Here is a 13,758-nt window from a genome sequence, read left to right on the forward strand (position 1 = left end):
TCATTCAACTCCACACCCCTAATTCAAACCCTTTAACGTTAATTAAATGCAAGGCCTGTTATTCTACATGTTATCTAAAATTATCTACTGTTAAATTTAAGGAGAATGGAAAACAGGATCATCCTCAGTGCTACATCTTAAATAAAGCCAACAAGTGATAGACAACTGGAAGGTGGTTACTTATGATACAAAATGATGGCTTAAAGTTTTTAACAAACTTCCCAATGATTTAATTTTGGAAATAGTATCAACAGTGAAAGGCCACCCAAGAACATAATAATAAGAAAAATAAGATTGCTCTGTGGGAAAGCTACTCTTATGGCTTTTACAAAAAATAGGAACAGGTCTGTCTAGGTCACAGGTTATCCCCAGAACATCAAATAGTGCTTTGCATAGAGTAGGTCTCAAATATTTGCTTAAATTAGTGACTTTGTAGGAGTAAACTTGGAGACTGTGTAGAACTACACGATTAAAGATTTTGGGAATGCCTCAAACTCTAATCAAAACAACCTAGGTGCAATCTTGAGAGGCAAGTCTGGAATGTGATTAAAGTTAAATAAGTAAAACCCTAAGTAGTGGTATATCTCATTTAGAAAAATGATGTAAACATAGGGGTTCAAAACACACCACCCCCCAAAATACTAATTTGGCATATTAACTGTTTTGAGCTACAGACACTAGAAAAACAACAAATGCAAGAAAGGCAAGCTGACCTCCCCTTTTCTTCCTGAACACAGGAGAGAAAACTCCCTTGCAAAAGATGTCCTCCTGCACCTGGAGGAAGAGAACATTCTTATCACCAGAGACAGGGAGTCAAGGTTGTGAAGAAACTGCACAAACAAACCTTGTTAAAATAACCCTTATCTTCCTTTACTCTCCCCATGTATTTTAGGTACTTTTCCATAATTACTACAGTTTGTTCAATCTAGTATACAAGCACACAGGTCTAACCACTTTTTGGGTCTTCATTTTCCTGTGAAGACATCCATGTACATGTGAAAATAAAATTTGTATGCTTTTTCTCCTGTTAATCTGTCTATATCAATTTAATTCTCAGGTTCAGTCAGAGGCCCTAAGAGGACAGAGGAAAAGTTTTGTCTCCCTTACATAAACAAAAAGGTAAATTCTGTTTGGGGTAGAGAATATGAAACCCCCAGATACAAAGTTGCTAAAGTCCATCCAAGCACTGTCCAGGCAGAGAATGTTCAGACTGATGAAAATGGCTGAGGAGTTGACAGCTCCAAGCTTCTTTAACCTGATTCCCTTAACCAATATAATTGATGTCCCTATTCTAATCCCATGCTTCCTAAACAACATTGTAATTCAATTTGGCTTCCTGTGGCTGTCAGAGGAACAACTCTTGGATTTAGTACTAACCGTGGCAGAATCGAACTGTAACCATACATTTAGCTATTTCTTTACAGATACATCATTAATGGACTATTCTTCCTTGGAAACTAAGAGGCTGAGAAACACAAGCAGTATTATGGTTCGAATTATATTTTAGATAGACTTTTCAGGCTACAGTGTGAAGACTAGATTTAAGAACTATAACATTGGGATCAGGCTGACTAGTTAGAAGGGAGTTTTTGAGATTGTCCAGGTGGGAGATAATGAGGACCTGAATATGGAACCAATACAGGAAACAGTTCTCTGCACCCTTAATGGTGTTGGTTATTATCTTCTAAATCTGCTTATTTTATAGGTGAGTAATGTTACCTCATTGATGTTTGGATTTCAATATCTTTTATTAATAATGGAGATAAATATTTATCACTTGATTAATTCTTTTGTTTGACTACTGTTTAATTTTTAAAATTTCATTTTTCTTTTATAAAATGCTTCAGACCTTAAATGTACAAGAGATTCAAATTACCTAGAATTAACCAACAATGGTAATAGGGACATTTAATCACACAAAATCGAAAAACACCAATTGAAATGCAAAGCAATCCTATTTTACTTTAATGTAATGCATTAACTTTGGTCTGATCTTCAGCTTTGATTTACACAAAGTTGCCTGGGAGACAGAATTTACTGTCTTAGCATAGACCAAAGGATTTGTGCTGGAAAAGGAGTCCAAAAAATTAATTCTAAGAAACTGAGTAAGTTTATCCAGAATTCAAGCAGTCCCAAGGCTCAGGAAAATAATTTTTTAAGTAACGTTAGAAGAGCAATTCATAAGCAAACTCCTTTATAATATTTTTCTTCCTGATGTTTATTTATTTCAAAATAAGCAAAGATGATAGCAACAAAGGACTTTCTGTTGTTGTTGTTAAAAGAAAGTGAAATCATCCACAATCCCATCACGAAACACGTCTTATTTTAATTTTTTTTTTGCGGTACGCGGGCCTCTCACTGTTGTGGCCTCTCCCATTGCGGAGCAGAGGCTCCGGACGTGCAGGCTCAGCGGCCATGGCTCACGGGCCCAGCCGCTCCGCGGCATGTGGGATCTTCCCAGACTGGGGCACGAACCCGTGTCCCCTGCATCGGCAGGCGGACTTTCAACCACTGCGCCACCAGGGAAGCCCTAATTTTTTTATTCTTTCGTTTTTGTATCCATGTAGTAGTGTGACTTTGATACCTCTATCTTGTTTGGGAATTCACTCAAAAGAATATCTCCCCTTTTAAATGGCAAACTGGGTTTTCTACAGCAATAATAGCTAGACATAACTATTAGCAGTATCTAACAGTATTAGATACTATTGCAGTGATTGCTGAACAATTTCTTTCCATGGGCCAACAATTCTTACAACTCAAACTCAAATTTGTAAGATGTGCAAATAGCATTTTAAAATCACTTTACAAATCATCTTGACTTTAGTCATTTCTTTTTATTTCTGTTGTTCTCAAACAAACACTTGCTAGTATGAAAGTAATATGAAAGCACTGTAGTATTGTGAAAAGGATCCTGGAATCAGAACTGGGCTTTTACCTTAGCCCTGTAATTATAAGTCACACATTTATCACAAATCTTTTTGAACTTTAGTTTTCTCTTCTGTAAATAAAAACTGTACATGACGGGCTTCCCTGGTGGCGCAGTGGTTGACAGTCCGCCTGCCGATGCAGGGGACACGGGTTCGTGCCCCGGTCCGGGAAGATCCCACATGCCGCGGAGCGGCTGGGCCCATGCGCCATGGCCGCTGAGCCTGCGCGTCCGAAGCCTGTGCTCCGCAACGGGAGAGGCCACAACAGTGAGAGGCCTGAGTACCGCAAAAACAAAACAACTGTACATGATTCTTCTAAGGATTGGATAGTGCCAAATCATAGACTGTGCACTCAGTGAACAAGGTTATGGTTATCAAAGGCGGAAGGTGGGGGGGGGCAATAAATTGGGAGTTTTGGATGGACATATACACACTACTATATTTAAAATAGATAACCAACAAAGACCTACTGCATAGCACAGGGAACTCTGCTCAATATTCTGCAATAACCTAAATGGGAAAAGAATTTGAAAAAGTATAGATACATGTATATGTATAACTGAATCACTTTGCTGTACACCTGAAACTAACACAACATTGCTCATCAACTATACTCCAATATAAAATAAAAATTTAAAAAAAAGGATGCTCCTTTATACTGAATTATGAAGTGACCTAATGGGTGTGGTCAAAATATCAACACAGAAAAATCTATGCTTACTTGAGCTTTCCTGAGAACATGTGAGGGTTTTTTGATGGATGGCTATAATCAATACCTGAAATACATTTGCCTTTTTTTCATCCAGCACTGCCTCCAACTCTTAAGACTGCTTGATTAACTTCAAAGACTGAAAAACAAAAGTGTAAGCAATAACAATGTAAAATAAAATTCATATTTTATGACAAGAAAAATTAAAACGTAAAAAATTTTCTCTGCTCTTTGGCCTCCTCTCCCCATTATTGTGCATCGTGTATCTATATTATGCATCAACCAAACCTCCCCCATCAGCAGAAATGCCTGCTCAATCGAAAAGAGCAACATTCTCCTAGCATCAACAAGACAACTCCTTAAAAGATAATATTCCTTTTTGATCCTGTAAGGGGCCAAGATGACGCTTACACTTGGGTTGCATAAACTGTCAATAATACGTCATATAATGCACAGCCCTCTGTCTCAAAAAACTTATATATATAACTGTGCCTTGACTTCTAACGGGTAGAACAGTTCTCAGAGATTTTTGAGATGCTCTTCCAGGGTTATAATCCTCAAATTTGGCTCGAATAAAAATTTCCATTTCTTTCTTAGATCTACTGATTAATTTTTCATTGACAACAAGCAATGGAGAATTTATTAAATTACAAAATTTCTTTAAAGCTATGAATAACTGTACTTAAAATTCTTAGGTAAGAAAAAGAAACAAAAGGCAACCAAATTGGAAAGGAAGAAGTAAAACTATTTCTGTTCTCAGATGATATAATCTTATATACAGAAACTCTAAAGATTCCACACAAAAAAACCCTGTTAGAACTAATAAATGAATTCAGCAAAGTAGCAGGGTACAATGTTAACACACAAAAATAAGTTGCATTTCTATACACTAACAGTGAGCAATCTGAAAACTATGAAAACAATTGCATTTACAATAGCATTAAAAAGAATAAAATACTTAGGAATTAACCAAAAGGGTGAAAGATTTGTATAATGAAAACTATAAAATATTGAAAGAAATTAAAGAAAATGAAAATAAATGGAAACATATTCCATGTTCATAGATTGGAAGACTTATACCGTTAAGATGTCAATACTACCAAAAGCAATCTACAGATTCAATGCATCCCTATCAAAATCCCAGCAATGTTTTTTGCAGAAATAGAAAAATCTATGCTAAAATTCATATAGAATCTCAAAGCATCCTAAATAACTAAAAGAATTTTGAAAAAGGAGAGCAAAGCTGGAGGACGTACATTTCCTAATTTCAAAACTTACTATAAAGAAACAGTAATCAAAACAGTGTGGTACTGGCATAAAGACAGACCTATGATCAGCAGAACATAATAGAGAGCCGAGAAATAAATTCTCTCATATATGGCCAGCTGATTTTTGACCAGGGTGCCGAGACCATTCAGTGGGGAAGGACAGTCTTTCCAAAAAACGTGCTGGTAAAACTGTATATCCACATACAAAAGAATGAAGTTGAACCCCTACCTAACATCATACACAAAAGTTAACCGAAAATGGATCAAAGATCTAAATGTAAGGCCTAAAACTAAAAAACTCTTGGAAGAAAACAGGGCAAAAGCTTCATAACATTGGATTCAGCAATGATTTCTTGGCTATGACACCAAAGGCACAGAAAACAAAACAAAACAAACATAGACAAACTGAACTTCATGAAAATTAAAAAACCGTGTGTATGAAAAGACGATATAAACATAGTAAAAAAGGCAACCCAGAGAATGAGAGAAAATATTTGGAAATCATATATCTGATAAGGGGCTAATATCTAGAACATACAGAGGACTCCTAAAACTCAATAATAGAAAAATAAGAAATGCAATTAAAATATGAGCAAAGGATTTGAATAGACATTTCTCCAAGGAAGATATACAAATGGCCAACAAGCATATGAAAAGATGCTCAGTATCACCAATCATTAGGGAAATGCAAATAAAAAGTACAATGAGAGGCCATCTCATATTATGATAGCTATTAAGATGTGGAGATCCTAGAATCCTTCTGCACTATTGGTGGGAAGGTAAAATCCTGTAGCCACTATGGAAACAGTATGATGGTTCCTCAAATAATTAAAAATAGAATTACCCTGTGATCTAGCAATTCCACTTCTGGGTATATATCCAAAAGAATTGAAAGCAGAATTTTGAAGAGATATTTGTACTCCCATGTTCAGAGCAGCAGTACTCACAATAGCTAAAACGTGGCAGCAGCCCAAGTGTTCACAAACTGATAAAGGGATAAGCAAAATGTGGTATACACATACAATAAAGTATTATTCAGACTTAAAAAGAAAATTCTGATATATGTTACAACATGGATGAACCTTCAAGACATTATTCTAAGTAAAATAAGCCAGTCACAAAAAGACAATACCTATGATTCCATTTATATGAGGTACTTAGAGTAGTCAAAATCACAGAGACAGAAAGTAGCATGGTGGTTACCGGGGGCTGGGGGGAAGAGATGAATGAGGCGTTATTGGATACAGTTCCATTTTACAAGACGATAAGAGTGTGGAGATGGTGGTGATAGTTGTGCAACGTTACCAATATACTTCATACTACTTAACTATACACTTAAAAATGGTTACAATGGTAAATATTTTATGTATTTTACCATAATAAGAATGAAAAAGAATATGAGTAATAATTATCCCTAAAATTTCTTGAAGTCTTCTTGTTTGTGTCAATTCTTTGTTGTTTTCTAGCACCATGCCTTGCCTAACACGCCGGGTATGACCTGAAGAAGCCCTGTAGGCATATGCTCTTTGTTGCTCATCTCATGGAGGGAAAGAGTAAAGACCATCCAACACTATTTGCAAAACTAGATTCTGGCAACTTGAGATGGATTCTGGTTCCCACTACTGCAAAAAACAGTAGAATTTCTAGCCCCTTGTAGATATTGAGGGGTATCAGAATATACCACCCCAAAATATGCCTCTTTGGCATATGGATTATTTTGAGCTAAAGGCCACTGAGAACCAAAAGATGCAGGAAAAGCCCTACAAACAAGACACAAGCTTTCCTTTTGTAAAGGAAATTACATTTATAAAGGAAATTTTCATTTGTAGAAATGTCTCGCTCTCTCCTACCAGAAGAGGACTCTTAACACTCTTAGCAATGAAGAAAGCACCAACTCAAATTTGCATAACAAACCTTACCAAACAACCCTGTTTACCATAATTTTCCCTGGTCACTTTTTTTTTAAACATCTTTATTGGAGTATAATTGCTTTACAATGGTGTGTTAGTTTCTGCTTTATAACAAAGTGAATCAGTTATACATATACATATGTTCCCATCTCTCTTCCCTCTTGCGTCTCCCTCCCTCCCACCCTCCCTACCCCACCCCTCTAGGTGGACACAAAGCACCAAGCTGGTGTCCCTGTGCTATGCGGCTGCTTCCCACTAGCTATCTATTTTACATTTGGTAGTGTATATATGTCAATGACACTCTCTCACTTCGTTCCAGCTTACCCTTCCCCCTCCCTGTGTTCTTAAGTCCATTCCCTACGTCTGCGTCTTTATTCCTGTCCAGCCCCTAGGTTCATAAGAATCATTTTTTTTTTTTAGATTCCATATATATGTGTTAGCATACGGTATTTGTTTTTCTCTTTCTGACTTCACTCTGTATGACAGACTCTAGGTCCATCCACCTCACTACAAAGAACTCAGTTTCATTTCTTTTTATGGCTGAGTAATATTCCATTGTATATATGTGCCACATCTTCTTTATCCATTCCTCTGTCGATGGCAATCCTGGTCACTTTTATATAGCTTGCCTCCCCTGTCCAAAAGCCCCCAAACCCCTTTTCCTTTGTTGGTCTTTAAACTCACGTTCTAACCATCCATTTGTGCTACTTATCACTGAGTGCTCCCATGTGTATATGTGCAATGCACATGTTAATACCTTGCTTGTTTTTCTCTTGTTAATCTGTCTTTGGCCAGTCTAATTTGTAGGACCCCTACTGGTAACACTAACATGGGTAGAGGAGATTTTCCTTCACCTACAACATCTTCCTTTTCTCTCTGAGCACAAACCATGGATGTGACCCTTCTCAACTTTGGTCCTGGTTCTTTGCTTCTCATAGGTAGTATAACCTTGACCAAATCACTTGCTACTTCTTTCCATCGCCTCCAGATCTTACACTTCAATAGTAACAATGACATCAGTTATTCCTACTTGTAAGCCTGCTTTGAAAATCATAAGAGATTTGATATTATTCCATGTGGAGGACCAAGTTGACAGAAATTCCTATGAGGTCATGGGAAAGAGCATATTCTGCTTATAAGCTGGTGAATTTGTTGGAGTTTAGTTGTAATCCTGCCCTAGAGCAAGTGATGCTGAGAGTTTCTTTTTCATCACAATCTTACTATGAGTCTCTGACAAGAGTTTGGTAACCTGGTTGGGAAAACAAAACATAGACAGAAATGAAATGTTTATAGAACAGCAGCAAATTCTTCCATAAACCTGACTTTTTTTTTCCCCCCTGCATCAAGGCTCGTATGTCATTGATCAATTATAAGTTATCTCCTTTTCCTCTTAATTCCCATGGTACTATCTACAAGTTGAATTACAATAATTTCTGTGCATATACTTTCTGTTGGTTTTCCCATCAGGAATAGCCCTGCCAGCAGGACAAACACACTCATCCCTGTATTTGAGTGGGTTTGCCTGGGTTTGCCCAGTTACTCTACTTCCATAGCCAATCAACACCCCCTTCCCTTTTTTGTTAATATATTCTTTCACTAGCTATGTTAATATATTCAATAAAGTACTTCAAATCTTGCAGACTTGACTTGGCAGGAATTCTGTCTCTCAGGTGACTTTGCCTATAAATTGATTATATGTTAAGTATATAGTTTAACTCTTTGAGGGCAATCTTTTTTATTCAATATCCACATTCTTGTGTGACCACTCAACTGTAGCACTCTGTACTGACAACTGTAGAAAGTAAATTAATGTTTTACTTATAGCCACATTTGAGGTTGGTGCTATATCCTGGACATCAATAGCTATTCTGATGGTGTGAGATTGTATTTTAAGAAATCTCTTAAGTATTGTTCCTCCTTGCAATTATTTCACTTGAGCTTAGGTACCCTGCTGTATTATTTCCATGTGCCCACATTTGCATATTTCCATTGTGGTAAACATCTGCATTCATGCTTATTTCCTTCCTTCCTGTCTCAGAAGATGAAGTGTCCCTCCTACTGCTCAACCCACAACAATCTGGCTTCTGCTTATCCCCCACTTCCTTCCCCCGACAACGGAAATTATCTTTACTGAAAGAAAATAATGCATTAAAATTGCCAAATTCAGTGGATCCTTTTCAATATTTATCTTATTGAATTTCTTCTCTACTCCTGATTGCTGGGCAAGCACTTCTCAAAACTATCTTCTATGCTCTTGGCTTCCCTGACATCATTTATTCTGACTCTAATCAAATATGCCTAACCAATTTTATTACTTTCCTTCACAGGCTCCTCCTCTTCTGCCCACAGATTCTAACCTTGGCTGTTTCTGAGGGTTCTTTCTGTCTTCAGGCACTGCTCTTCTCTCTTTGCCTTCTCATGTTGGGTGACAATTAACATGGCTTTAATTACCGCTTATATGCTGACTTTTGAACCTCTCAACCCTGATCTCTCGTTATTTAAACTTATATAACTAACAAGTTACAAATTCCTGAGTATTGGTCATGCTTTGGTATTTCGCACTATGAAAATAAAGCAACACTTTTGTTGACCAAACTTTAAATTCCTCAATCACAGATACTGGTATTAGGTAGAAATCTTTCATGTCATCACAGAGGTATAGTCCATATAATTTTCTGAAATTTTTATATTTCACTGGATTTGTGGATGAAAAAGGGGAGAAAATTCTTAAATGTGAAAGAAAAAATTATATAACTGCAGCTGGATATATGATATCTCTCATTGAAGTGTCTAGTGTTCTTTATCTAACACTATGTTTCTAGCTGTAACTCTACTAGTTTTATATCAATAAATCAAAGAATTTTGTTTGTAAAAGAATCCTTTCAAACTGGTTTAAACAATAAATACATTTGTTATCTCACATATCAGTCATTCTGGAGGCAGAGTGGGCTCCAGGGCTAGTTCCTTCAGTAGCAAGAGGACCTAGTTTTGCTCCATTTTTCAATACGCTTATGTCCTATACATTATTATCAAGTAAACTTATTCTGTAATTGTAAGGGTGATTTAGTTTTAAGAAGTCCATCAACATAATCCTTTACACTCACATGCCAGCTCTAGGCATTAGGTCCAGACATAGCAACATTAAAAGAAAGAGGAGGCACCATTTTGTCCAGTGGCTCTTTCGAAGAAGTAAAATTTCCTCAGAGACATTAGTAGACTATATTTTACAAATCTTTGTCCACTGTATTAGTTTTCTGTTGCTGTCAGAACAAACCATTACAAACTTAGTAGCTTACTACAACACTCATGTATTATCTCACAGTTCTGTAGGACACAAGTCCGGGCAGGCTCTACTGGGTTCTCTGATTAGGGCTTCACAGGCTAACGTCAAGGTGTAGGCTGGACTGGGCTTCTAGCTGAAGGGTCTGAGGAAGAATCCACTTCCAAGTTCACTCAGATTATTCACAAACTCCAATTCTCTGTGGCTGTAAGTCTGAGGCCCCTCTTTCCTTGTTGGCTATCAGCTGGGGGTTGATCTCAGCTCCTCGGGGCTGCCCGCATTCCTCATCAAGTGGTTCCCTTGAATCCTTCTGCTTTGAATCTCTTTCCAGCTGAAATCTCTTTTCAGCTGAAGAAACCTCTCTGCTTTTTTTTTAGGGCTGGTGTGATTAGATTTGGCCACACAGATAATTTCCCTTTCTTGAGACCAACTGTGCCAAATCACAGAACATAATCAGGAGACTGATATCTCATCATATTCATAGGTTTTAGGGATTAGGGTGGGACATCTTTGAGGGGCCATTTTAGAATCATGCCTACAACAGTCACAGGTGGGTCACATGCCCTTTCCTGAACTAACCATTGTCCAGGCAATGAATTACCATAATTTGCTCAGATAGTTTTCTGGATGGAGCGGGTGGGTTGGGGGATAAACCACAACGTACATTATGTACTCAAATAATAATGCTTCCCTTGAGAGGTGCCAAATGGGTTCATATATTCTGTCTATAATATATATGTATTTTTTTTTCTTACAAAGAATACTATTATCTTGTTAATACTCTATTTTCTTCCTTATTGATCATAATGGTATGATACATGTTGGTTAGCATATCAGTTAAACATTTTAGGGGAGGGGAAAAAAGAGACTTTTTGAAGTGAAGCCTAGCATTTGAGAGCAACAGAAGAGAGTCTGTTTTTCCTATTCTATCACGGTAAACTATCTGTAAAAAGAGATAGCTGATTACTTGTTAAACTCATGGATGGCAGCAGCATTATGGTTACAGCTTTGGAGTTTCTTACAGGTCTTTATGTAAAATATATAGAATTTGGCAGATGTAGGCTGATATTGGTTCAGCTGTTATAGGTAAGTCACTTTAGGTGGCTGGGAACAACTTTCTATAAGAAGCCACTGTCCACTCACATCAACTTTCCAGGACCTCCAGTATTACTTTGAGTACCTTTCTAGGAATTGTCTAATTTCTTGTTCCCTCACTCACTTAGCCCATCTGCCACCCTGCTCTGCCTAGTTTGTTGGAATGTAAGGGCAATCTGGCTGTACAGCATGTCACTCTGTTAATATCTAGTGTACCTTGGGACAGTCCAGCTAACAAGGTAGATGTCATTTTTTCTACTCCCCTCTTCACATGTGACCCTCCAGAAGCTGTTCCCTTTGCCCAAGACTATGACTTTCCTCTAAAGAGGAGAACTTTTGATTAGGCAAGAGTATCTAAGTAGGGTTATTTCCATATTAGAATCTCTTAAGTGAAGATTTACCACAGTTAACTCCACCATCTGGCAGGAGTATTCACTATACAATTAGGCAAGACTTCTCTAAGAGCCTGAGCCAGGGTTCAGAGATGTTCCAGGTGAGCTGTACATTCTGCTTGCTTGGCTGATGTGCTGTCTTGTATGTCAGGATGTAGCTCAAGAGCTGATAAAGTTTCTGAACGATAAATAGTTCCAGGAAATAAAGTGATTGGGAAAACACTGGATAGATTTGGGGGTTTTGCTATAAATATGGTACTTTTAGCAAATAAAAGGTCAACTGGATACTAATCTGGTAGACCTTAATCATTTTCTATTGTTTCTAGATCAATTTTTTCATTTTTAAGCATGAAGAAACGAAGGTCTTAATTGGGTATAATTAGCTTAAGGCAAACATTGAAGTAAGAAAAATTCAGACTTTTAAACTCAGTCTGTATAGTACCTGATTTTAAGCATTCATGGTCAATGGAATCACCAGTCCACTTTATTGTACTGCATAGCTTTGTTATATGTTAGTAATATTATAAAAATGTACATTTGCCAGAAATAAATGTTTAACATCTATAAGGTCTTGATGGATTTCACTATAGACAGACTGCTATTTTCTTTGGGTAACTCAAATTATTCATCCAGCGCTGGAATTCTGGTTACCGTGTTTATAAACAAGGACATAAAACACGGTATATTGGAAACATTATATTCTCAAGAACTTTCCTCTTTATAATTATATAGACTTCCTGTTATTTAGGTATAACTCTTCATAAAGCTAAATTATTGTGAATTAATAAGACAAATGAATTTATTAGCATAAATTGGTGAAATTGTGCCATCTAGTGCCCTTTACTGAAAAAAGTATTTTTTAAAATTTATTTTTCAGTCCCCAGAATCTTACACATTACAGATTAAAAATGAGTCTAGAAATCTAGTTTTTCAACCTTAAATATTACAGATAAGAAATATTGAGTACAAATAAAAATACAGTTAGGACATATGTTTCTGGAAGAAGAGTGTTCCACATACAGGAAAATATTCTAGCCAATCCTTAGGAATTGGTGTGGTCATTCCAAGCATTTCCTAAGACTTGTTTACTACATCTAGTATAACATTCTCTGTGCAGTATGTGTATTAGTGGGGAGACTGCAGACCACTACATAATAAGATTCTTGGCGGTTGGTGGTGAAAGATCTGGAAGCCTGGGGCTTGAAGATTCTTCTCTCCTTCCTTGCCTTTCCCCTGCTACATTGCTACACTGCCCTGTACTCAGAACTGGAGGAAGCAGAGTTGTGCGTGTGTACGTGTTTTGACAAGAGGGGAAAAGAGGAGTCATGAGTCGTATTAGAATAAATGGGGAAATGTGATGGAGAAGGAAGAGAAAAGTTTTAAAATTCTATTTTAGGGTACTGGGAGCTGAAATTAATTGACAGAAAGCTCCGGAGTCACAGTTATCCAGGTTTGGGTTTGTGTGAATTTGGAATTATCTGATTACTTTCGGAGACTTAATTTTCATATGGCTGAAAAAAAAGGTGGGGGTAGATGGTAAGAAAAGTAAATTCAGGTACCTTATATAACGGGTGTGCAGAAATAATCATGTAATGAATATCAATCCCTTTCAACCACAAATGTGTTAGCAAAAACTTCTTTACTTACCTATATATGTGAGACACGTGCACATCGCTTGTGTTAGTTATTATGCCTGTTCAATGAAGTTAAGGATTCGTTTTTTTATCTAGTGACCTTCTCTTATCTATCAATCATGTACCATCTCATGACTTCGGTTATTTTCTTGACATTTTTTCTATCTTGAATTGCTATCATGTTTTTCAGACTTGTGTCAACAACTATACCTCTATCTATGGATAGCTATATATCTACAAAAATGTTTACATACCTCTCAATGTTTTGTTCATAGTGGGCAATCAATAAATCCTTGTTACATTATACACTGGGCTTCAGTAGAATTTTCCTTTACCCAGGTAGAGACACGTTGTCAGCAAAGCCTTTATTTGGCAACCATGAAAAGAAAGTATATTTCTTTAAACACATTTGAGATTTCATAAGCACTTATGTAACTTAAGGTAGCTACTTTATGTTTAATTTTAATTGTGGTAAAAAACATATAACACAAAATATATCATCTTAACCGCTTTTAAGTGTGCAGTTCAGTAGTGTTGAGTATA

At 36.8% G+C, this 13,758-nt stretch overlaps 1 protein-coding gene across 1 annotated transcript in view; it reads right to left on the reverse strand.

Moving 5' to 3' along the window:
* RAP1GDS1 (Rap1 GTPase-GDP dissociation stimulator 1) overlaps window positions 1-13,758 on the reverse strand; it is a 257,700-nt gene that overhangs the window by 225,828 nt on the left and 18,114 nt on the right. The window lies entirely within an intron of this gene.

The sequence above is a fragment of the Globicephala melas genome, chromosome 5, assembly GCF_963455315.2.
Source record: "Globicephala melas chromosome 5, mGloMel1.2, whole genome shotgun sequence".
In the NCBI taxonomy this organism is placed as follows: Eukaryota; Metazoa; Chordata; class Mammalia; order Artiodactyla; family Delphinidae; genus Globicephala; species Globicephala melas.